This window comes from Microtus oregoni, unplaced genomic scaffold (assembly GCF_018167655.1).
Source record: "Microtus oregoni isolate MIOR12 unplaced genomic scaffold, Mior012 000020F_ref0000438, whole genome shotgun sequence".
NCBI classification, from domain to species: domain Eukaryota; kingdom Metazoa; phylum Chordata; class Mammalia; order Rodentia; family Cricetidae; genus Microtus; species Microtus oregoni.
The window spans coordinates 4,057,501-4,084,022 of NW_024543079.1; the positions used below are offsets into that span (position 1 = coordinate 4,057,501).

The 26,522-nt window shown below is 42.7% G+C and overlaps 1 protein-coding gene, 1 non-coding gene and 1 pseudogene across 2 annotated transcripts in view; 1 reads left to right on the plus strand and 2 right to left on the minus strand.

The window, feature by feature from the left end:
* Positions 1-26,522, minus strand: part of Ncoa3 (nuclear receptor coactivator 3) — an 88,818-nt gene that overhangs the window by 56,219 nt on the left and 6,077 nt on the right. The gene's annotated exons all lie outside the window — the stretch shown is intronic.
* LOC121460569 lies at positions 11,373-11,479 on the minus strand. The gene has a single exon (XR_005976063.1). It is a non-coding gene; the product is annotated as a U6 spliceosomal RNA (small nuclear RNA).
* On the plus strand, positions 14,705-15,140 carry LOC121460181 (annotated as a pseudogene).

Here is a 26,522-nt window from a genome sequence, read left to right on the forward strand (position 1 = left end):
CCTCAAACTATGCTTATTCTGGAGACAGGGATGAGTTTGAATTTCTGATCCTCCTGTCTCTACCTTCTGAGTGATAGATTAAAGGTATGTGCCAATACACCTGGCTTTAGTTTCTTATTTCAATAGTGTCAATTAGCACTTATTCAATAGTGGACCAGCAAGACCATTCAACATGGAAAGGCATTTATTTTATTACATAAGTGTCAGAGCCTCACACATGAGCATACAGACAGACACACATAGGCTAAATATTAGACATGGAAATTCTAGTTCTACAGCTAATCCTAATCTTCTGAAACTGGTAAACTTCCTCTAATTCAAGTCCAGCTTGGGGTATGTAGTAAGTCCAAAGGAAAAAGCCCCACTATTTGCTACATGGCTAGCCACACTCAGACTTTTCTTGCTCTTCCTAAATACACCTAGAAAACAAAATCTCTCTAAGACCACCAAGAACACATAAAATAAGGTATCATTCAAAAATGAGACAATCAGCTTGGAACACTTAGCCCTCTACAATGTATATATGGCAGTTCTCCACTACTGAAAACAATGCAAACTTGACTGCACAAACCAATGATGGTACAAGTCACAATGGGTATGAGGACCATCTTGCTTTACAGGGAAATGAAGCACAATGACTTGAGCGGGTTCCCACAGCCAGGAACAGGTGAAGGATCAGTACAGACCTTGGCCTGTCCAATATTCTTTCTTCTAGATCATATTGTCTCATACTACAATTTACCTCGTTTTGGTTTAATTCCACTATTTGTTTGTTTGTTTGTCTGGAAGGCACACATAGAGGCCAGAACAAGCCATGAGCGTCTGTTTTTCCCTTCCATCATGTGGGTACTGAAGATCCAGCTCAGGTAGTCATGCTTGGCAGCAAATGCCTTGACCCAGTTAGCCATCTCATTGCCCTAACTGCTTAGATGGATTTAAATCAACTCCACTTTTCCAGCTTGTCAAAATAATTGTATGAGAACACATCGCTTCATAAATATGAGAAAGGAGACACTCATTAGCAGGTAGGTATTCTCTAGAATATCTATAACACCATCTCTAGATCGCTGAACGTACAATGTAAAATATCTTGACCAAGAGTCAGCTCTGCAAACACAAGAGATGACATGACACTGCCCTGGGAGAAGGAATCAGTCTAATTCTGAAAGCACAGCAGGCAGTCAAGATGTAATTAGCTTTAAAAGTCCAGTCAGGTGTGTGAACAGCATTTACTATTTGTTCCCTTTGTACCTTTCTTTCCAGCTCTGATCTCAAAGTCACCTTGGAGCACTAATGGAAGCGCATGGCCCTGATCCCCTTGCCCAGAACAAGACCCACCAGAAAGACCAACGTCTGGAGCAGTTCTCGTCGCATTTTCCTTCACCGAAAAATGGCTTTATAAACAATACATGCCACATGATCTACATATTTAACTAAAAGGTTACAATTTAGAAACTGGATACAAGAAAAATTAACAGGAGCATGAGACAAAGAGTGCATGATATAGAAGCCAAGTGGCTCTGAAATTGAGTTTGTAAAAACAGACAATCATCTGGTTCTCGTATGAACACCAAAAGGTAACTTAGAGCTCATTATACCGGAGAAAAGAAACACTAAAGGCATCTTTGCTATCACGTGTGAATGAAAAATGCCAAGGGAGGTATGCATGTTCTGACGTTATAATGCAATCAAGTTGTGTATTCATAAAAACAAGATATTATGATCTATGGTTACTTTACAGATTTGCTATTAAACTGCTAATCTGGCAGGTTAAAATTCAACATTTCAAAGTACTGGTTATGTTTTCTAGAGTGCTTCAGTAAGCCGACATAATAATTAACGTTATTTGATCTACAAAATCTGAGTATTCCGTGCTGAGAGTGATGAGTGACCTTGAGGCAGCACTTGGAAGGCAGTCGCCATGGTAACACTTCCACAAAAGTGCCTCATCCTTAGCAAAAGAACCAACATAGAGCATAAGGATTTTTAAAACAGAAAACCTCAACCCACGCCCACAGTGAGGCAGGGGGACACAGCTTCTTTTACGAAGCCTCTGCATTAACCTTCCTGTTTATTCTTCAGAAGATACAAATTATCTTCACAACAACACATCAGGTCTGGCAAAAATTACTTTGATTTAATTTTATTTGCTGAATGGGCAAAGTAAGAATCTAATTTATTTGATTTTGAAAGATACAAGCTTAAATTTTTTTCTATACAATCAGTACTGTTTACTGTTCTTTCAATCAGCCAGGAATGGTTAAGAAGCCTGAGGCAGGGTGCCAGACAGTAGGATGCTAGCCTTGGGATACATATTGCATCAAAGGAGAGAAAGAAGGGCCACACAATGGCAGAGGACCCTGGAGTGGGGAAGAGACATTGTCTTCCAGCATACACCTAATGAAGAAAACACAAGAGGCTGACTCCAAACCCCAAACATAAAAGTGCACTCCTGACTGTTTACACACACCAAGCCCTGCCACACTTAGTGTTCTGATGACACTGTGCCCACAGTTCCTTCCAGGGGTGCTTCCCGGAAGTCAGCAGAAACTCAACACCAACCAGATACTGAACAACTTCACAATTTTTCACATCACTACCAAAATTGTCCTGAAAAGCTATGCGCCTGGGAAGAAAGGGGGTGGAGGAAAATGTACAGCTCAATAAAACAATAAAAAAGAAAAAGAGACAGAGAACAATGTAACAATTACCATTGCTTTCCTTGGACTTCCCAGTACTCAGCTCTTAGAACTAAACTAATACTTAACTGTAATCTTGTTATGTTCTCTTCTATGTCCCCCATCCAGTACAATGCAGGTGTATCTTTGCAGCAAACAGCAAACACAGAAGTTGAAAACACTCTTCTTAAATGAATAGCCACCAAAACTGTTGAACACGGCAACACTATGAGTAAACAATGGTGTTTATAATACTGTTTGCTGTCTGGGTGAGCTGGGTCAGTTGAAATTATTGGCTCAATCCCTTGTAAGGCTTTGTGAAAGATTTCTCTAAGTAGCCCACTCCTTCCCCCAGATTTTGCTTATTCGAAAACAAAAAACAAAAAAGCTACGTTTTTCATCAGCCTAATTACAAAGCAGACATAGATGTTGCAGAGCATTTGTACCTTCAATAAACTAAACATCACTCACGCACATTCAAAGGATTGTTATCCATGTCTAACTCAGAAATTTCAAACTCCCGGGAGTTTGAAGCCAGCCTGAGCTACAGTGTGAGTTCTAGCCTATCATGTGACTTCAATGTGAAACTAGCCAAAAAAAAAAAGAAAGAAAGAAAGAAAGAAAGAAAGAAAGGAAAAGAGACATCATTTTATGCTTGAAAATATCCTCTTGATGCAGGCGGATCTCTGAGTTGGAGGCCAGCCTGGTCTACAAGAGCTAGTTCCAGGACAGGCTCCAAAGCTACAGAGAAACCCTGTCTCGAAAAACCCAGGGAGAGAGAGAGAGAGAGAGAGAGAGAGAGAGAGAGAAGAAAATATACTCTTGATCCACCCTAATCTAAGGCCACAGAAACTGAAACCACTACATTCCAGGTGCTCATAGGCGGAATGCTGAAAAACCACCACAGTGATGTAATTATTATACATGTTGATAAAAAATGAAAAGTACTTTTTTTTTTTTTTACTATAGGTGAATCTACTTGTTCGTCTCCCCTACCCCACCCCATTTGTCATATAGGGACCGATGAGATGACTGCATGGGTAAATCATTTCCCACCAAAACTTGCCCACCTGGGTTTAAAGCCCTAGGACAGACATGATAGAGGACTCCCCATGGTCTCCACATGCCTGTCATGACACACACACACATACACACACAATTAAGCTAGGCTACAGTGTGAGTTGCAGGCCAGTAGGGCCTCATAGCAAGATACTATGCAGGTTCTTGTTATTGTTTTTAGAGACATGGTGTCTCTCATAACCCTAGCTGCCTGGAATTCACTATGTAGGCCATACTAACTTCAAGCTCACAGAGATCTGAATGGCCTCTGCCTTAGAGTGCTGGGACTCAAGGCATGCACCACCATACCTGACAAAAAAAAAATTAATACTAAGAAAAAAAATAGCAATGTTATATTACCAAAATAATTACAAAATTGATTAAGTTATAATACACCCATACCAAGAAATACTATAGCTTCTAAAATGTTCACAACATATTATAAAACAATATAATCATTTCTCTCTTTATAGGTGCTATATATAACACTTGGACATAAAAAGCCTAAAGCCAAGCACAGAGGCTGCATCCCACACTGGAAGGTTGAGGAAGGATAACAGACTTCAAGACCAGCCTGGACTGTATAGTGAGAATATGCACTTAGAAGACTAAAACGCATGTACTAAAATCATATTACCTCATTATTCTTTAATACTTTCTATTATCTACAGAAAACACATATTAACTTTATAATAAAAGTCTTTACACCTTTGAAGTTTTTCTATATTATATGCAACCCCAGAAAATTAACATTTAACATAGTAAGCATTCTCAAATATAACTTAGCAATAACTTTTTTTGAGAAAGGGTCTCACTGTGTAGCCCTGGCTTGCCTGGAACTAGCTATGAAGCTCAGGATGACCTGGAACTCAGAGATCTGACCACTTCTGCTTATCAGATATCCTGCATATCGGATATTTACATTACGATTCTTAACGGCAGCAAAATTACAGTTGTGAAGTAGTAGCAACAAAATAACATGGTTGGGGTCAACACAACATGAGAAACTATATTAAAGTGTCCATAGCATTAGGAAGGTTGAGAACCACTGGTTTAGAGGCTAAAAGTGTTGGCTGCTCTTCTAAGACCCAGGTTTAAGCCCCAGAATTCATATACTGGCTTACAACTATCTATATTTCCAACACTCTTCTGGCCTCCAAGGGTATCAGGCACACATGTGGTGCACAGACAAACAAACATAAAGACAAAACACCCATACATATAAAATAATTTTTCAAGAAATAAAAGATTCCATCTGTTACTAAGACTCCACACTGAGTCACCATAGCAGTGCCACACAGAGCCCAGAGTGCAGGCTCATGTCACACAGACTCCATTGAGACTTTTCCATAGCCATGATTTTGTACAAAGCTCCTTTCTCACCAAGCCTCTCTCCTTCCTCTCCAACAGAGCACTCATGACATTCCAGTCCTCCACAGCCTTAAAATCCCTCTATCAACACTAAACTAACAGGGATTATCAGGCATCGCCATCTCCTTCCCAACAGGCCATCTCTTGACAAACACTTCAAGCAACAAATCAAACTCTTTAGCTTCTTCCCCTCCCCCCATTTTTTGAGACAGGGTTCTCTGTGTAGCCTTGGCTGTCCTGGAACTCACTTTGTAAACCAGTCTGGCCTCAAACTAACAGAGATCCACTGCCTCTTTCTCCCAAGCACTGTGGTTAAAGCTGTGGCCACCATACCCAGCTGCAAACCTTTCTGAATCATCGCAACTGAATGCCTAGCACCCACATGTCCCTGGGGATCCGACATCCTCTTCTGGTCTTCTCGGGTACCAGTAAAACATGAGGTACACAGATATACATGCAGGAAACACACACACATATAGTAAAAGGGTTTCTTGGACCATTACAGATGCCAGCCAAGAAAGGCAAGACCACGTCCTGGAACAGGCACCCCCACCACCAGGAGTATAGGTGATGTAGCTAGGTGACACCTGGATCAAGAGCCAAGAAAAAGAGTGAGTGTGTGTGTGTGTGTGTGTGTGTGTGCGCGCGCGCGCGCGCATATGAAAATATGAAATCTGGGAATGAGATCAATGTAACTACATTGGCTATAGATACGAGGGTACAATAATAAAGAGAAGCTATAGGATGGGAGGGTAGTCTCTCACAACTACTGCCTCTGCATTGGCAGCAGCTGATAGCATGGATGGCTCATATACAAAAAGGGCCCTGTAGGAGAATTCAAATCAAGGTTCCAGACCACAATTATTAACTTACTGGGTTCCCTTATCTTACCTTCTCACTCGAAGGGCCTTTCTGTAACTAAATTCAGGGAATCTGAGAAATTTTTCTTGTTTGGAAACACATGATCAGGTAATTCAGACCTGCCTCAAGAGAAGACCCTAAGCTCCTGAGCTTCCTTCCTCTAGCTCTTGGGTGTTAGTATCATAGGGTGACCATTGGCCACAGCGCTTCATTGGATTTCTAGAAACAGTTCCAGCCTAAGAGACCATGGCTAACCAAAGACTTTCTTAACATACCCTACAGGGTTTGAAGATAAAAGATAACCAGGGGCTGGAGAGATGGCTCAACAGTTATTGTAGAGGATCCAGGTCCAATTCCCAGCCCCACATGGTGACTTAAACTATCCTTAACTCCAATTCCAGGGGACCTGATACCCTCTTCTGACCTCTTCTGACCACATACATACATGCAGGCAAAAGCACCCCTGCCTTAGGGTGTATCTTCTCTGATACATGCTCTATTTATGTATATGATTAAGCTTTTATTATTCATTTTTACATGTCTGTGTGAATGTATGAACATGTGTGTATTCATGCATATGCACACCAGAGTTGATAAGCACACACTATTCTATTTCTTCATCTGAAATTTCCTGTAACATCCAGCCACAGGGGAAAGTAGTGCCTCAGAAAAAGGAAATGAGGTAGGCAAGATGGCTCAGCAGGTAGACACTAGCTGTCAAGCCTGACCTGAGTTCCATCTCTGAAACCTATATGGTAAAAAAAGAATTGACTCTTGCAAATTTTCCACTGACCAAACACGAACTCACACACACTCAAGCAAAATAGTCTCACTAGCTGAAAATATCTCCCAGAACGATATTCAAATCCTAGCTAGACAAACCTGCCTCAAATGTTCTCTCCTTCCTCAACTGAAGCAATTTCTGCTAGTTTATTTGGATGTGTATTGGTATGTAGCATGTATATGTATGCATACACACATTCATTTCGGGGCCCACAGGTCAGAAGAGGATTCGGAGTCCCCAGAACTGGAACTACAGACAGCTGTAAGCAAGAACACAAACGTTTTCTAACTGCTGAGTCATCTCTCCAGCCCTATAAGCCTTTTTAATTTTATTGATTAACTGACTGATTGATTGATTGAGGCAGGCTCTCGTGTGTACTCCTGACCTACCTCCACATCCAGAGCTCTAGGACTACAGGGATTTGAACTCCTATACCAACTATTTGTTTATTTCTTAAGAAGGAAAATTTAGTTACATTAGAAAATACAACAAAAAGTCATGAAAAACTAATAAAAACAATGATTTTTTTTTTAAAGACACAAAGAAATAAAATGCTAGGCTGGGGATACAGTTCGGAATAGGGTACTTACATGCACAGGGCCGTGAGTTTAACCACTCATGAAAAGAAGGGCACAAAGAAAGGGGGAAAGGGAAGGGGAAAACAGGGCAGCTGCCACCTAACAATGTCAAGCAAGAGGCCAACGATTACTTTGTTTCTCTAACTAATACCTAATGCAATGAGGAGTGAAAAGGAGGTCATGGTCTCTGAAGTCTAAGACCCTTGCTCCATGAAGGTCCTCATCCACGGCCTACCCAATGTGCTCATTTGGTCTACATCTGAAAAGGATGCTGTAGTATCTACCACTACAGGGTTCAAGACTGTACAAGAGGCCAGAGAGGAGGCTCAGAGTTTACGAGCACTGGTTGCTCTTGCAGACATGGCAGGTTTGGTTCTTAGAACCCACCTGGTGGCTCACAACCACCCATACCTCCAGTCCAACACCCTTTTCTGACCTCTGCATGCCCCAGACACAAGTGGTGCACAGACACACAGGTAGGCATACACATAAAATCAATCTGAAAAGAAAATTTTTAAAAATTCAAGATTTTATATGAAGCTATTGGTATTCAGAAATTCTTGAGCATTTTCCTTTATTTGGAATCATAATATAATATATTAGCAACTGTGTTTCTAAGTTTAATTCACTGGCCATTTTTCATTTGCTTTCCTAGTAATACATAACAATCCTATTTTATAAATTATGGCATTTGTTAAGGCAGGATATATGCAGGCCAGGTTAATTTCAAACTCACTATATAGTCCAAGCTATCCTCAAAGGCAAAGCAGATTACAGGTGTGTACCCAAAGGCCCAGCAGATGGCTTTTTGGGTTTTTGTTTTATTTTGTTGTTTTAAACTGAAAAGGGCTGGCCTGGAACTCATGTAGACCAGAGTGTCCCAGAACTCAGAGATCCCCCCGCCTCTGCTGCAATTAAAGGTGTGTGTACTATTCCTGGCTGTTGATGGCAGATGAATAGCTAAACAGCATCCCCAACTAATGCTAGCTTCTTCCCCCACATTCACTAGCATCTGAACAGGAATTCGGTATTCAATTGTATTTTGTAGGATACAATGTTTGTAGGATACAAATACTGCCAAGTTCAAAGTTCTCAGACCCTGCCACACAATAGAAGTCAATAAGCAGGGGCTGTTGCTGCTCAGAACCTCACACTATTCTGAGCACTAGAGACACTGCAGCAAGCAAAAACAGCATTCACAGTCTATGTCACAGCTCACTACTGAGGTCGGAAAGATAGCTCAGTGCTAGAAGAGCTTGCTGTGATTGCAAAGGACCTGAACTCAGCCAGGCCTTTAATCCCAGCACTCAGAAGGCAGAGTCAGGCAGAGCTCTGTGAGTTCAAGATCAGCCTGGTCTACAGGATGAGTTTCAGGACAGCTAAAGACACAAAGAAAGTCCGGTGGCGCACACCTTTAATCCCATCACTCGGGAGGCAGAGGCAGGCGGATCTCCATGAGTTCGAAGCAAGCCTGGTCTACAAAAGCTAGTTCCAGAACCGGCTCCAAAGCTAAAGAAACCCTGTCTTGGGGAAAAAAAAAAAGCCACAGAGAAACCCTGTCTTGCCAAGAAAAACAAAGACCTGAACTCAAATCAGAAGTCCCCTTGGCTGCCCTACCTGTAAGGCCAGCATTTCTGGGTGGAGACAAGTAGATCCTAGGTACTCTCTGGATAGGCAGCTGGGACAGAGAGCTTCAAGTTCAGGGAGAGCCATCTGAAGGGATTATCAAGGGACGATAGAGAAGACCTCTTGCTCTGGCCTCCTCACAGGTATGCATGGGTATGAGAGCACACACTTGAGTCTTATAAACACACAACAATCATCATCATCATCTTCCAGGGTACATGACTCCCTCTTCTAACCGCCCCTAGATACAAGGCATGCACGTGGTTGGTACACATTAAGTACACGGAGGCAAAACACTCATACACAAAAATAAAGTCTTAAAAATTCTTTTTAACTCACAAGTAAATCAATGCAGTCTCAAAAACTGAAAAAGAAGTTTTGATAAACAAAGCTAAACCAGAGCTACAAATGTAACTGAGTGGCAAAATGCTTTCCTACCACTGAAGGCCTTGCACACAGGATCCCAGCGTAGTGGCACCGTCTGTAATCTACCTCTCAGCAGGTAGAAGCAAAAGGATGAGAAGCTTAACAAGGCTGGGCCAGCAAGGCAGCTCAACAGGTCAGTCATTTGCCACAAGTTAGACCACCTGAGCTCAGTCCCCAGGACCCACAAGGTGCAGGAAGAGAACTCCCAGAAACCTTTTTCTGACCTCCACACACAGCACAGCACAGCACATTTACACGCAAGAATTTTTTTTAATTCAAGGTCATCTTCAGTTACACAGCCTCAGGCCACAAAAGACCTTGTAACAAAAAGTTCCCTAGCCAAAAAGTGTAAGGTAAGAAACCCAACAATAATATAGTTAAAATCACAGCAACCAAATCAGAGGAAAATCTTGGCAACAGGTTTAGAAAAAGTAAACAGCCAGAGCAGGTGCTCAGAGATCAAGGGGACAGTGCACCACCATCTCTGGTTTCTAAAACAAAACTCACACAAGATCCACTTGAAAGAGAAAAACAAGTTCTTATTTATGAAATAAGAACCTTTCCCAGGAGACAGAGGAAATTATGTATCTTTAAAGTCATCTTAAATGTGTCCCCACATCATTTTCCAAGACCTATACCCGTAGAAGCCCGACAGTGAGGCTTAACACAGCACTGAGAAACTCCAATTCACCACCACTCTCCAATCCAAATGATTTAATATTACATATGTAAAAAATATATATATAAACATATGACTAAAAATTCCATAAATTAAGATTACTGGGCAGTGGTAGCGCACACCTTTAATGCCAGCACTCAGAAGGCAGAGGCAGGTATATCTCGGTGAGTTTGAGACTAGCCTGGTCTACAGAGCAAGTTCCAAAACAGCCAGGACACAGAGAAAACTTGTCTATGTCATCAACTAAAACTCACCTAAATAAGACATTTCAATCCCCTTTATTTTGAAATACAGATATTTGTTGGAATAATTAGACCATCTAGAAAATATGCACAAGTTAACTCTAATGTCCCAGGGCGCCCCGTGCTGGGGGGCAAACCCAGGGCCTTGGATATGTAGACAAATGCTCTAACTGGGCTATATCCTCAGCTGTCTACAATCTTTCCAAAGACTACTCCATTACCCACACACATACAAGAGCACGCACTCACATAACTACAACAACACCAACAATGTTTTAAGTGAAGAGCTAAACAAATCTAAAAGTCCGAGGAAAGCACATGTGCCTACAGAGGACAGTAAAGCAGATGTAGCTTATGAACAAGAAAAGGAGATTTTTAAAAGAATATTGCGCCTGGTGTGGTGGCGCACGCCTTTTAATTCCAGCACTCAGGAGGCAGAGGCAGGCAGACCTCTGAGTTCAAAGCCAGCCTGGTCTACAAGTCAGTTCCAGGACAACCAGGGCTACACAGAGAAACCTGGTCTCAGAATAAAAATATAATCATAACAATGAATGCTGACAGAAAACAAGACTCAAAAAGATTCTTGCAAACATCTGGGCTTGGTGGGGCCATGCAGCATGCTCGCCAACTCCACGTGGCTCTAAGAACTACTCTGCAAAGCAGCAGCCCAGGAGGGTGGCAGTGCGTCCTGGTGAGTCCAGCAGCCCAGAACACTGTGCAGCCAGCCTGGGTCTGATCTACACATAAATTCCAGTCCAGCCAGAATTACATGAGACCGCACCTCAAGCAATCATCAATGAGACAATTAAGCATGGTGGCATGTACCTATAATCTGAGCATCCAGGAGGTGGAGGCAGGAAGACCCAGAGTTCAGGTGAGCCTTACAAGATACTTTATCTCACAAATACTCAACCCATTGACATCATTTAACAGACATAAAATTCCTTTAACCTCCATAATACTAAAGACCTAAGAATGTTTTCATTAAATCATACTATCATTATATATTCATGAAGCAGACAGATATTTGAATATGTGCTGCACTGTCTATAATGAAAGAACTTTTTTTTCTATATGGAACGCTTCATGAATTTGCGTGTCATCCTTGCGCAGGGGCCATGCTAATCTTCTCTGTATCGTTCCAATTTTAGTATATGTGCTGCCGAAGCGAGCACCTGTCTGTAATGAATAACAAATTCTTCTCTGACCACAGGCCTCTCCTCAAGTCAAATGTAAATATACCAAATTAAAAGAAAATCAACATTCATTATTTAAAAACAAGTCTTTGTGCTACTGCAGACATCTAGGAACCAATAACATTTTATTGAAATAAAAAGCATTTGGCCTAGAGAGATGGCCAGGTGATTAAAGTGCTTGTCAGCAAGCCTGGCACCTGAATTAAATCCAGGGAATGTATGGCAGAGAACAGGCTCCCACAAGTTATCCTCTCATCTCCACACACATGCTATGGCAGGCATATGCATATGTGAACACGCGCACGCGTGCATACATACATACACACACAATATCACATACCATACCCTTTAGTTCATCTGAGTTACAGGCAGTTGCAAGCCACCTGATGTAGGTGATGGGCACCTAACCTGAATCCTCTGCCAAAATAGTAAACGTTTTAAAAATAATAAAAAAAATAGGATCTTTCTGTGTAGCCCTAGTGGTCCTAGAACTCTATTGTAAACGAGGCCAGCCTCAAAATCCCAGAGGTCGGCCTGTGTGCTGGGATTAAAGGTGTGCACTACTTCCCCTTGCTACAGTTGAGTGCCCAGAACCACTGAGTAACCTCTCCAGCCTCCAGAAAACAAGTTCAATTGTACAGGAAGTTATTGGTAATCCTTATTTTCTTCTTTGTGTGTTTCTGCTTCCAATGGGAAAATGAGTTAATCACTTTTATAATAAAAAAAGAAATGCTTTAAAGAGGGAAATAAAATTAAAGGTCTTTTCATAAAATAACTAAAAACATGATTTAAAATCTGCAGAGTTCCCCATTTTGTTCAAAATGAAAGCAGAAGTCTTGCTGGGTGGGTGGGGTGGGTGCGGCAGGCCAGATACCAGGCTTGGAAGCCAAAGATAAGAGGCTACTAAGTTTGAAGCCAGCCTGGAAGGCCATAAGGAAGTCCATGAGGCCACAATGGAAGACCGTCTAAAATCAAGTGCTGGAGACCTAACTGGGGCTAGAATGCTGGCCCTGTATGTCCAAGGCAAGTGCTTCAAACCCCTACACTTACCCAAACACAAAAATGCTTCCACCAAAAGGCCTTTTGAGTAGCTCCCTTCACACAAAATGCTTCCCCTTTCCAATCCTTCCTCCTTGGCTTCCTCTCTTGTGAACTCTTTGTTCACAAGCTACTTTCTCAGTGAAATTCAACATAACTATCCAACTAAAATGTAAATTCAAATGTTAGTGATATAACTCAACAGCAGAGCACTTGCCTAGCATGCCAAACACATACTAATGCTCAGCCCTTTGCATGGTGCTTTTTCTGTCAGTCATTCAAGCCTCACTGGTACATCCCTGATTTCTAGACAACAACATTCAATAAATCTTTGTATTATATATTTAAAAATAGTCAGACCAGTGTGGTGATGGTGCACACCTTTGATCCCAGCACTCAGGAGGCAGAAGGCAGACATATCTCTGTGAGTTTGAGACCAGCCTGGTCTACAGAAAGAGTTCCAGGACAGCTAGAGCTACAAAAAGAAATGCTACCTGGAAAAAAACAGGAAGGAAAAAAAAAGAGCCAGGTGTAATGGCTCAAACCTACAATATCAGCAACTGGGAAGCTGAGGAAGGGCCAAAACATTAGTTTGATGTGAGTTCCATGCTAGTATAGGCTGCAGGGCTACATAAGGAGACCGTGCTTCAATTTTTTTTCTAATTATGCGTGTATGCGTCTATGGATTCCCCCAGAGTCATTGGAGCCTCTGGAATTGGGTACTAGGAACTGAACTCAGGTCCTCTAGAAGAGCACATTGTGCTCTTAACCGCTGAGTCATCTTTCCAGACCCAAGGTTTGGTTTTTGCTATTGTTTTTGAACTTTTAATTAAGGACCCTGGAGGGCAGGGAGGTTAGTGTCCTGAGCCGGAGTTGATAGATACTGCTTGTGAAATCCTAGGGATGCAGAGGCAAGAGGATCAGACATTCAAGCCTACCCTGAGTCAACGAAGTGGGGCGGGGGTGAGTTGAAGGGATGTATGTGGAGGTTACTGGGATCAGCCAGTTTGAGGACAGACTAAAAAGAAAGTTGTCAGCCAGGAGCAGGGCTTCGAAAAACCAAAAAAAAAAAAGGTAAAGCAGTTAAGAGTGAGCAGTCAGAGGCAGGGCTGGAACTGACTGGAAGGCTGCAAGTCAGAAGGGAATTAGGGTGAGAAGAAAGGGATAAATAGCTGAAATGGAAGTATGAAGAGGTCAGAGATCCACCGAAGCCAAGAGGAAGGTTGGGACAGGGAGAGCGCATGACTGACGGGAGTAGCTCCCTGCTCCGGCACACTGTATTCCAGTCCAGAGTAAAGTCTCTTGTTTATTAGCACGGCTTTACTTCTCAGCTGGAAGCAACTCCAAAGTGTTAGGCACATCTGCTCCCACTCTGACCCTCAAATTCTTCACTGGAGAAGAGCATGTGTTTTTAAAAGTTTAGTTCGCAGGGCAGGTTTTTGTAATTGTTGTCTTGTTTTTGTATCCTGTATTTTGTTGCGATGAGGTCTTTATTGTGTAACCCTTGATATCCTAGAATTTACTATGTAAACTAGGTTGGTCTCAAACTAATATTAATCCTTCTGCCTCAGCTTCCCAAGTTTTAGCCACCACTCACAGCCCCATTTTTAAATATACAACAAAGATTTGTTAAACAATGTTCTCGAGATAGCAGTTTAGGGGCACCCACCTTAATCCTAATATACTAGGCAGAGGCATTGTGAGTCCTGAGGTCAAGCCGGTATACATAACAAATTCTAAATCAGCTAGAAAGTGAAATTCTGGCCCCCCAAAAAAGGGAAAGGAATTTTTTTTTAAGACTTATTGATTATGTATTCAGTGCTCTGCCTGCAGGCCAGAAGAGGGCACCAGATCTCATTACAGATGGTTGTGAGCCACCATGTGGTTGCTGGGAATTGAACTCAGGACCTTTGGGAGAGCAGGTGGTGCTCTTAACCACTGAGCCATCTCTCCAGCCCCGGGAAAGAAAATTTTTAAACGTTTAGCTTAAAGTCAGTCCTGTGAAACAACAGTCCCAGTGGTCCAGAGACTTAGGCTAGGGTAGCAAATTCCTCTGAGCCCTGGGCTTCAGGCCAACCAAGGCAAAATAGTGACACCGTCTCTCAAAATTAAGTAAATTTAATTCATAAGCTCTGTCTATCCCCCTTTTTCCGAGTCGCCGCCAAGATGGCCGAAGTGGAGCAGAAGAAGAAGCGGACCTTCCGCAAATTCACCTACCGCGGCGTGGACCTGGACCAGCTGATGGACATGTCCTATGAGCAGCTGATGCAGCTCTACAGCTGCCCAGCAAAGGCGACACCTCAACCACGGCCTGCGGCGGAAGCAGCACTCGCTGCTCAAGCGCCTGAGAAAGGCCAAGAAGGAGGCTCCGCCCACGGAGAAGCCCGAGGTGAAGACCCACCTGCGGGACAGGATCATCCTGCCCGAGATGGTGGGGAGCATGGTGGGCGTGTACAACGGCAAGATCTTCAACCAGGTGGAGATCAAGCCGGAGATGATTGGTCACTACCTGGGCGAGTTCTCCATCACCTACAAGCCTGTGAAGCACGGCTGGCCGGGCATCGGTGCCACCCACTCCTCCCGCTTCATCCCCCTCAAGTAGCTGTGGCCAATGAAGACTCATGTTCAGTCAAAAAAATAAAAATCTGACCATCCTGTTCCTTAACCCACTCTACCATTAAGAGATGAAGCTGGACTGGCTTGAGTTACAATGTATCTGTGACCTGCTTTCCAAATTCATTTCATACAGAAAGAACCAAGCAACCTGGGCAAATGGGATAATCTGGTCTCCTGAATCTGAAGAATGGTTAATCTCATCACGAAACCCACACTAGCAGTAACCTAAACAAGTTAATGACTAGCTCCTGAATCACACCAAATGAAAACTTTATTTATCCAAATCTTTATTTTACCTCTCTGAGCATTCTATACAAAATAAAACCCTAGAAACTGCATTAAAAAATGTAATTAGATGCACCATAGATCCACTATAATCGGGGGCTGGAGAGATGGGCTCAGCGGGTAAAGAGCACTGACTGCTCTTCCAAAGGTCCTGAGTTCAATTCCCAGCAACCACATAGTGGCTCACAACCACCTATAATGAGATCGGGTGCCCTCTTCTGGCCTACAGGCAGGATAAATAAATAAATCTTTAAAAAAAGAAAAAGAAAAGAAAACTGAGACGGGGGACTAGGGACTTTAATTTAAAAAAATCCACTAGCCGGGCGATTGTGGCGCACGCCTTTAATCCCAGCACTCGGGAGGCAGAGATAGGCGGATCTCTGTGAGTTCGAGACCAGCCTGGTCTACAGAGCTAGTTCCAGGACAGGCTCCAAAGCCACAGAGAAACCCTATCTCGAAAAAAAAAAAAAAATCCACTATAATCAAAATCAAAATCATTTGGAATCATGAGACAGATAAATAATTTCCAAGCTCAAGCATTTACAATGAGCCTTCCCTGTAGCCCTACAGCAAGAAGTTCCTAGACTGCAGCTTCAAACTACCCATGCAAGTGGCAGATACCACTTTGTCACTGACAAGAGCTTCAAATTCCAGTCAGGCAACTGCAGTCACACTGAATCAGGAATATAAGCATGCCTGCATGTTATTATGGGGAATAGTGGAAAATTTCACAGGCTGACATCCAGAACGTCTGCGGTTCCTTTTCATATTTCTTTTTCCCTGCAAAGCAGTTATTAGACCAGCTGAATTTTTTTCAAAACTGGAAATTTCCACTGTTTTTTTTTAACTATCCTTTTTAAATGCAAATTGAAAAATGTTCCAGAATTCCAATATAAAATGATTCAGATGAAAAAGAATTAAAATCCAAATCTTTAAACTAAGTGAAGACAATAGTAAATAAACTGGGGTCCCCACCACCTTGGAGATGAGCAACATCCAGTGAGTCGGGTAGGAAGCTTAAGGATACAATATAAACACTACAGCGCTACAAGCATGCTAAGATGCTGATAAACACTACAGCGCTACAAACATGTAGAGATGCTGGCTTTCTCATTAGCATATGATGCTGCGATCATTCAAAGCTGACCTAAGCCAATAGACAGGGAAGTCAGAAACCATGAGACAAGACAAACATGGTGGTAAGCGCCTGCAGTCAGATGCTCCAGAGGCTCACGTAGGCGACAACATCAGGACCAGCATAGACAGCAAAATCCATCAGAGCAGGAAGGCTGGTGTATACTTCAGTGGTAGAGGAACTGCCTCGCGTGTGTCAAATTGAAGTGGGAGACAGTTTCCAGTATTAAAAGGAAAATAACGCAGCTGGGTATGCAGTTCACTTGGCAGACTGCTAGACAAGCATGACCTTGGGTTTGCTCCCTAGCACCATCCCTGTAATCCTGAACTCAGGAAGAGGCAGGAAGACTACTAAGAGTTTAAGGCCAGGGTATGTTACATGAGACACACTTCAAAAAATAACTGGTAGGGGCTGGAGAGATGGCTCAGAGGTTAAGAGCATTGCCTGCTCTTCCAAAGGTCCTGAGTTCAATTCCCAGCAACCACATGGTGGCTCACAACCATCTGTAATGAGGTCTGGTGCCCTCTTCTGGCCTGCAGGCATATACACAGACAGAATATTAGGTACATAAAAAAATAAATATTTAAAAAAAAATAATAATAACTGGTAAGCCCGGCGGTGGTGGCGCACGCCTTTAATCCCAGCACTCGGGAGGCAGAGGCAGGCGGATCTCTGTGAGTTCGAGACCAGCCTAGTCTACAGAGCTAGTTCCAGGACAGGCTCCAAAGCCACAGAGAAACCCTGTCTCGAAAAACAACAAAAGAAAAAAAAATAACTGGTAAATATTTGAGGAGGTTTGGTCCCCTCACCTTCCTCCTCCCCCTCTCCCCCTCCCCTGTAGGTTTCTTGTGTTGTCCTGGCTGTCCTGGAATTCACTCTGTAGACTAGGCTGGCTTAGAATTCACAGAGATCCAGAGTGCTAGGATTAAAGGTGTCCAGCATCACCTTAATTTAAGGGAACAATACAACAAGACACAGTGTTGCTGTGGCAGAGGCAGGCCCAGGGCCTCACTGGTCAGTGTTTTTAGATAGGTTTTCAGCACTTTTCATTGAGATCACACTAGAACATAAGTAATGCTTTATAGTTTAATTTATATTAAGTGAGCAAACAGACAAAGACCATTTTCCCCCTTTTCAAACAGTGGCTCATATAGACCAGGGTGGTCTCAAATTCTCATTCTCTCAAGGATGACCTTGAACTTCTGACCCTCCTAACTACACCTCCCAGAGTGCTGGGATTAAAATCTGTACCACCAAGCCCTGTCTATACAGTGCTGAGGACCAGTCCCGGGGCTTCCTGCTAGCTAGGCAAGCACTCTAACTAGACCACTTCCTGAGCCAAAGACTCACTGATTCATTTTATTAAAGGGATAAAAAGATTAAGTTCCAGACCATTCGAAAAAAATAAAAAATGATTTTTAACAGTCAAATAACAGTAAAAAATAATTTAATCTTAAGATCTCACATGGTCTGGGGAGATGGGTAAGCAGGAAAAAGCATCTGCCATACAAGTATGAAGACCTGAGTTCAAATCCTCAGAATCACATAGAAGCCAACTGTGTGACTGGAATATATGTGATCCAGCACTCCTATGGAAAGATGAAAGGCTGGATCTGTTCTATATGTATGAACACTTTCCTCCCATGTATGTCTGTGCACTATATGAATGCCTAGTGCCTGCAGAGGTCAAGAGGGCACAGGATCTGTTATAGATGTGGGTGCTGGGAATTGAAATTAGGGTCTCTACAAGAATAAGTGCTTTAGACAGACCTTGTGCTGCAGGTCTTTAATCCTAGCACTCAGGAGGCAGAGGCAGGTAGATCTCTGAGTTCTAGACCAGCATGGAATACAGAGCAAGTTCCAGGACAGTCAGGGCTGTTACACATAGAAACTGTCTCCCGTAAGTGCTTGTAACTCTTAAGCCATCAATCCAACCCCCTAAATTTTATTTTTATTTTATATTTGTTTGTGTATAATTATGCACACATTCATGCAGATGCCTGAGGAGCCCAAAAGAAGATACCATATCCCCTTTGGCTGGATGGAGTTAAAGGCAATATGGATGCTGGGAGCCAAACTCGATCCCCAGTAAATGCAGCAATTACTCTTAACCTTTGAACCATCTCTGCAGTACTTCACAAAACATTCTTAATCCCAATGTCTAGTCAGTTAATTTTTCATTGCCATGTAACCTTCAGCCAGCCCCAGAGTCTGTCTTATTGGTCAATCTCTGTTCAGTTCTGATCTACCTAATCTGGGCTGGGGGAGAGGTGTGACAACACAGGCTACTTCAAGATGTAAACTGAAGTACTAACTCTAATTTCTTGGATATTCTGCTGTTAGATTTCATAGATCCAGGTATATTATCAGAAAGTCTTCCCTTCCACCACCTAAAATTGCAGCTTTTATTTACCTGTAAATGGGCATAAAATATACTGAGAAGACTGAAAGTTATTTGGCAATAATAAAATATTAAGGAATGGAGGGCTAGATAGTGGCTCAGGGGTTAAGAGCATCTGTTGTTCTTGCAGAGGACCTGGGTTTATTTCCCAGAATCCACATGGTATCTCACAACTATCTGTAACTCCAGTTCCAGGGAATTTGCCCTGTTTTCTTCAAGCCTCTGCTGGCACCGCACACACATGTGGTGCACAGACACACATGTGGGCAAAACACCCACACACATAAAAATTAAATGAATAAACCATATGAATGGCTGCTAAGGAACAACACCCAAAGTTAAACTCTGGCCTCCACACACATGCACAAGCATGTGTACCTGCCCGTATGTATGTGTGTGTGCTTGTAATGTGTGTGTTTGCACACATACAAAGACAAAGAGGAGAAAAGTGGAGGGAAGGGGAAAAAAAACTTTAAACAGACATTTCACTGAAGGTAAAAGAAATTTTAAATTCAAACTGCAATGAGATTCTCACTACACATCCACCAGAATGCTACGGCTTAGACAAATATTAAGAGCTGGTGAGGATGTGAGACTGGAAAAGGCTATACAATGGCATAGTCACTGCTGTAAACAATTCCATAGTTTCTTATATAGCTAAACATACATTTGCCATAAGATCAATAATCCTACATCCCAAAAAATGAAGCCTTATTTTACGTTCACTCAAACTTGTATTCAAATGGTTATAGTAGCATTACTCGTAACAGCCAATTGTTGGATACAATAAAATGGTGTTTGTTTTTGTTTTTTTTTGTTTTTTTTAAGTTTTTCGAGACAGGATACTTGGCAACAAGGAACTGGTCTATGCAACAGTCTGAATCTCACAGAGCTAGGCTAATCTAAGTAGGCTGGTACAGCTTCAGCTAAGAATGCTACTTGGAGCCAAGCACTTGTCTGCATGGCATCCTGTATTCAATTACCACCAGCACCCCACCACAAAAAGAAACTCTGAAGGGCCAAAGCTGTACTGAGAGAAAGCAATCACCTGTAATCCAAGAACTGGGAGACTGAAGCAGGAGGATCTGGAAGGCAAAGCCAGTCTAGTTAGACAGTAAAGACCTAGTCCAGTTTGAAAGGCACAACAAGGTTGGGAGGGCTGATGAGAAATAAGAGTACACGATCCTTAAGGGAACTAGGTAAAGCAATTAGGATGAATGAGTTTAATAAGATCATGAAGTATTTGATAAACACACATAAAAAGAAATCCATTGTGGCTGGGTGGTGATGGCACACGCCTTTAATCCCAGCACTCGGGAGGCAGAGGCAGGCGGATCTCTGTGAGTTCGAGACCAGCCTGGTCTACAAGAGCTAGTTCCAGGACAGGCTCCAAAACCACAGAGAAACCCTGTCTCGAAAAACCAAAAAAAAAAAAAAAAAAAGAAAAGAAAATCCATTGTGTTTTTATACACTAGCAGCAAGTTACTTGAAACTAGAGTTTTATTAAATAAGCCAGGTGTAGTAGTTTTAATGTAATCTGCCCCCATAATCTCATAGGAAATGGCACTATTAGGAGTTGTGTGGCTTTGTTGGAATGGGTATGGCCTTGTTGGAGGAAGCATGTCACTGTGGGGACAGGCTTTAAGGTTTCCTATGCTCAGGATACTACTCAGTGTCTCAGTCGATTTCCTGTTGCCTGCAGAACTCTCAGCTACTCCTCTAGTACATGTCTACCTGCATGCTGCCATGCTCCCTGTCGTGATAATGGACTGAACCTCTGAAACTCTAAGTGAGCCCTCTCAATTAAATGTTTTCTTTATAAGAGTTGCCATGGTTGTGGTGTTTCTTCACAGCAATAGAAGCCCGAACTAAGACAGAAGTTGGTACCCAGACTGGTGCATTGCTGATAAGCATAACCAAGTTCTTTGTTTTGTTTTGTTGAGGAATTTGGATTTTTGCAGTTTGGGTTAGGAAAGCAGAGGAATGCTTTAAGCACTGCTTAATCGGCCATACTAGTAGGAGCAAGGAAGACAGAGGTGCTAGGAGTTATTTGAACTATCAGGGGCTCACTCAAGAGATTCCAGAGAAGAATTTTAGTATGCTAACTAGAGATCATTCTTGTGATATTTAGGTGATGAGAGTGGCTGCCTTTTGTCCTTGTCCTAAAAGCCTGCCTGAGACTAAAGTGAAGAGTTTTGGATTTATTTCTGTTGGTAGAAGAAATCTCAAAACAGCCTAGTCCAAACTCTGTTGTGTGGTTATTGGTGGTAACTCTAATAAAGATTCATCATGAAAAGAAGCAAGCTAAGCAGAGTAAATTACAAAATGTAAATTTTGAGAGAAAAAGAGCACCAGGAAGTGGAATGGAGCTAAATCTTATATTAAAAGAAATAAAGGGGTTAAGAAATTAAATAAAGGGAGTGAAGACCTCAGGCAAGATCCCACCCAGCTGTTTTCAACTTGTAAAATTCTTAGAGCTGGGTGTGAGCGCATGCCTTTAATCCTGGCACTGGGGAGACAGGCGGGGGGCAGGGGGATCTGAGTTCAAGGCTAACCCATTCTACAGAGCAAGTTCCGGGACAGCCAAGGCTACACAGAGGAAACCCTGCCTCAAAAAATTCAAGTCCAATCTGGTCTTCATGAGTAAATTCCAGGCCAACCAGTTCTATATATTGAACATATTGAGACATTGAGACCCTGTCTTTAAAAAAAAACAAAAACAAAAAAAAAAAAAAATCTTTAAAAAAGGAACTTAGAAGCTGGTGTGCAACTCAATCGTAGAGTAATTGGCATATTTTGAGGTCCTGCATTCAATTCTCAGCATCATAAACATTAAATGAGTAACTGTGTTATACGCACACATACACACACACATTCACACATACAAAGTTAATATTAGGGAGGTTACAGTATCTCACACACCTTTGTCTGGCTACCCAGAACTATGTAGCCAAGAACAGCCTTCAGTTCCTGCTGCTCTTGCCTCCACCTCCCAAACAATGGAATTGCAATGCCACTACAATCTGGCTGTGTGGCCTGAACTCAGTGAACTTGGGTCCACTGGGCAAACACAACAATTATGCTACATGCCATCCCCATTCTAAAAATTGTATGAAATGCAAAGAATTAAAAAACACACACACATCAAAAGATTAAAGGAAGGTTTAGATTTTCTGAATTGAAGCCATGAGAAATTTACACTGTGCAGGGCTGGGATGAGACGTGCTAGGACAGGACAAACACAGAAGCATACCCGAAAGGAGATCTACACAGGGTCGGGCATGTCAGCACACACCTGTAAAACCAGCACACAGGAGTCTGAAGCACGGGGATCTCCAGTTCAAGACCAGTTTAGTCCACTTGAGAAGTTCCGCTGCAGTCAGGACTATTCTACAGAAAGACTGTCTCAAAATATCACACGCACATGAGTGTGTGGGCGCGCATGTGTGTGTAAATTTAAAAACTAACCTCCTTTTAACACTAGGAATTTTAGACCTTCCAAAAAGTTATTTTCTAAGATAGGCTATAGACTCCAATAAACTTTGTATAAAACATACAACAGTGTGTGCCTCTATGGGCTGGAGAGATGCCCAAATGTTAAGAGCACTGGCAGGTGCTCAGGTCCACACCAAATCACCAAATTTTAATCAGGACACAGAATCAAGTACCTAGGCTTCTTCACAAGCAACTTAAATTCACTAATTGTTTCTCGCTAGTGACAACTGGGTGTTAACCTGTCTCCTCCCCTCATCTCACATCCCCATGTCCCCCACTGGACAATACACACCATGTAAAATCTATGATCTGTTGAAAATCATAATGTGTCAGTTCCGTTTACATCCTCTGCAGGAAGAACTGAAGCTGAAAGAAGCTGGTAGTGTGAATTTGGGAGGCAGAGGCAAGAGGATCACAGGATCAAAGTCAAGCTACTCTATATAGAAAGTTCCAGGCCTTAGCAAGACCCTGTATCAAATATTAAAAAAACATGGAGCCTGGCAGGGTGTTCTATGCCATGTCACAGGGGAGGCTCAGGTACGGAACTTAAATTTCAAACTGCATTATCTACACAGAAGACCAAATCTCAAAAATAAAAATCTCTTGTCCCTAGAGCAAGACACACCCAGAGCATACAAAGTATTGAACTCTTGGACACCAGAAGTCTCCTCAAAGTTAGCAAGCGATACTGCCCAGACTGCAGAAGAGGGAAAACACTTCCAGCCTTTCTGACATATATCTTTTCTTTCAGTTGTTTCGAAACAGTAAAGGATCCTGCTGCTCTTCCAATAGCAGTTAACGTTCATTATAAAAATGTCAGTTTGGGACAGATTATGACAAAGAAATGCTCTTAAGGGAAATAATTTCGTCTTGGATTTCAGTTAAACAGTATTCACCCTGAAAGCACCCCCTTTTCCTAGCGATGCCTTTCTCTCCCTCCCCAGGCTTTCTCCTCTATTGTACTGAAGGTCTCAGATGCCAGAGATGGACAAACAATGCCACAACACAGCTGCAGGCTTCCTGCCTGCCCGCCAGTCATTATTCTCAAGACCAGAGGACTTTCAAACACTGCTTGGGTTGCTTTGAAATTCCCTCTTTCAGATTCCTCTCCTTCATGGACCATCTACTGAAAAGAACGGTTTCAAAAATGCCTTGCTGCACCAATCCAAACTCTAAACAAACTGAAAGTCGCCTGCCTTGGTAGGTGAGCTAAGCCACAAATGGCTTAAGTTTGGTTAAAAAAAAAAAAGCCAGTAAAATGAACATAACTGGAGGAACTAGAGGGAAATATCGTTCTGCCTATGCACAGGTTAGACTCTTTTTCATGACTATACGAAGCCTGTTTCTGAAAAATAAGAAATTTACATCGAAATTGTCAATATCACCATCAATTAAAGTGGGGGAGGAGGGACCTGCCCTATTGAGACCTAAGTGTCTCAAATGATGCAAGGGTCCAAGATGGTTTTTTGTTTGTTTGGTTTGGTTTTTAGTTTTTCGAGACAAAGTTTCCCTGTACATCTCTGACTGTCCTGGAACTCACTCTGTATACCAGGCTGGCCTCTTCCTTGGGATTAAAAGTGTACACCACCACTGCTGGGCAAGGTCCCTTTTTACAGACACGTGACACCAGAATGAAGCACATTTACACATCTTGAATTGTGAGAACAGACTAGATTACCGGCCTCACAGGACAGCCGGAGCGTCCCTCCTCAGATCCCAGTCTGAATGTGGAATGCTTGGTAAACTCTTATTAGGCTGCTGAGCTAGCCCAGAGAAGAGACTCACACACAAGTGGTTAATTATTTCCCAGCAGGCCATCGGTCCTTTGCCCTTGTCTAAAAACTTTAAAAATCAAAGGTTCATGAGTCAACTTGTCAAATTGGTACAATAAACAGAAACTTTTCCAAGATCTTTTACTTCTAGCAAAACAAAAGAACCAACTTAACAATATTTAATAAACCCTTACTTTAGTACAACAAAATAATGTAACTTGTCCCCTAGAGTTCAGGGCAATGGGATTCAACCTATACAATTACCATTCAACCAACCACCAGGTGGTAGCACATGCCTTTGATACCAATACTCAGGAGGCAGGGCTAGGCAGATCTGAGTTCAAGGTCAGCCTGGTCTACAAAGTGCACTCCAGGACAGCCAGGAGTACAGAGAAACCCTGTCTCAGGCTTCCCATCCATCATCCACCCACTATTCCGGTGTAGTAAGCTGTAAGTCCAGGCCAGGACTCCCTTCCTGGCATTCTGCAGGTAACGGAGAATCAGCTCAGCTTTAGCCCTCCCACAGCTCTAACCGAGGAGGTCAGCCCATTAAACAGAGCAGCAGTATAGAATAGTCCACCAGAAACCACACCTCTTGAGCCCATCAACACAAACATTAGCGGAGGGGAAAAAAACAGGACAAGACGCTCCTAACAAATTTGGAGGGAGGCCCTAGCTCACTTGTTCTGAGAACATTTCAAGATACGCTGTCAGTCAGGTGAGAATCCTGAGCCTGCCTCTACCCTACATGACTATGGTATAGCTAGTTAAATATGCCTTTATTACTGCCCCATTTACAAACTGACCTAGACAGCAACTCCTACCAAGCTAAATTAGCGCTGACGACAAATCGGCAACTGCATTGGCAGGCTAAGAAGATTACCCAGTGTGTGTGAACTGGCCTCACTCCCGCTGAGCATCTTCTGGTCACTTTCCTGTTCCTTTAACAGCTTTTCAACAGGGGAAGGAAAAGGAAAGGTGATTAAATCAAGACAATGTCATCATCTGTTGGAGACTGAAAACTGGTTAGCTGTGGATAAAGTGTATCCTTAGCCTAAAAGAATCCCCAGGAGTCCTCTAAGACATCAATGGATATATATTTACCTAACAAGCATTAAGATCAGCTTCGGGTTCCTGGGGTCCCTCTTCCACACTAACAGCTGAATATCCCTTCCAACCCCTTCCCAGCCTAGAATGCACTCAGTAGGAGCCACATTTCACTGCAGCACCCACCTCAAAACTCCCTGCAGTCTAAACAGCCACTCCTTCCAGTTTCCTATGAGAAAAAGCAAACATTCCGCTCCAGTGCCAATGCTTGGCTCCCAGAGCTCTAGCCCATCAATACAGCAAAGAGAATACGCCACACTGCTCCACATACATACACACACACACACACACACACACGCAGCAGCAGCAGCAGCAGCAGCAGCAGCAGCAGCACAAACGCGGCTGGGGCAGCAATCCCTGGCTCAATGGACGGGAGGCAACAAGAACAACTCGTGCTTTTTTTTTCCAATCCCAGGAAGCGTTAGCAAAGTAAGGGGGGTATTAAACTGTATCCAATTTGCTATGTGGACAAATTGCCACTGGAGGCAACAGTCATTCTGAACTTAGAACAAATTAAAAGTTTCAAAAGTACATGCTCTGGCTTAGAATTAAATCAGAGTTTCAAAATCCAAAAAGAAACCCTGAAGCCATTCACATCAGCAACCAATTAGGGACAGGACAACAGCAGTTGGGGTTTGTTGTTGTTTCACCCAATTCTATTCCCCAAACTAAAAAATACTTTAAAATTCCCAAACAGCAGCTTTCAGCTTCATAGAAAATACTTTAGAACCATGCAGCCACGGCACAAAAGACTAGATGATGACATGTGCGCAGGTGCAGACTTTTAAGTGTCTGCTCCGTCAATGAGATGCAGGGACCGAACTCAGGTTGTCAGGCTGCCCAAGCACCTTTATCCACTGACTGGATTTTACAAGCTACTCTTTCCCTTAGTAGACTGTCCCTGACACAGAAAGGAACCTTATTTCAGTGGGTCAAAATGGGCCTTCCTTGCACATGCATGTGGTACACATGAACCCATGAGCCCACAGGGACGAACACACGCATCATAAAAAATAAGTTGTTGGAGAGTTGGCTCAGTGGTTAAGAGCACTTGTTGCTCTTGCAGATCTAGGTTCAGTTCCCAGCACCCACAACGTAGTTCACATCCATGTAACTGCAGTTCCAGGGGATCAAACACCCTCTTCTGACCTCAGCAGGCATCGTGGTTGCATA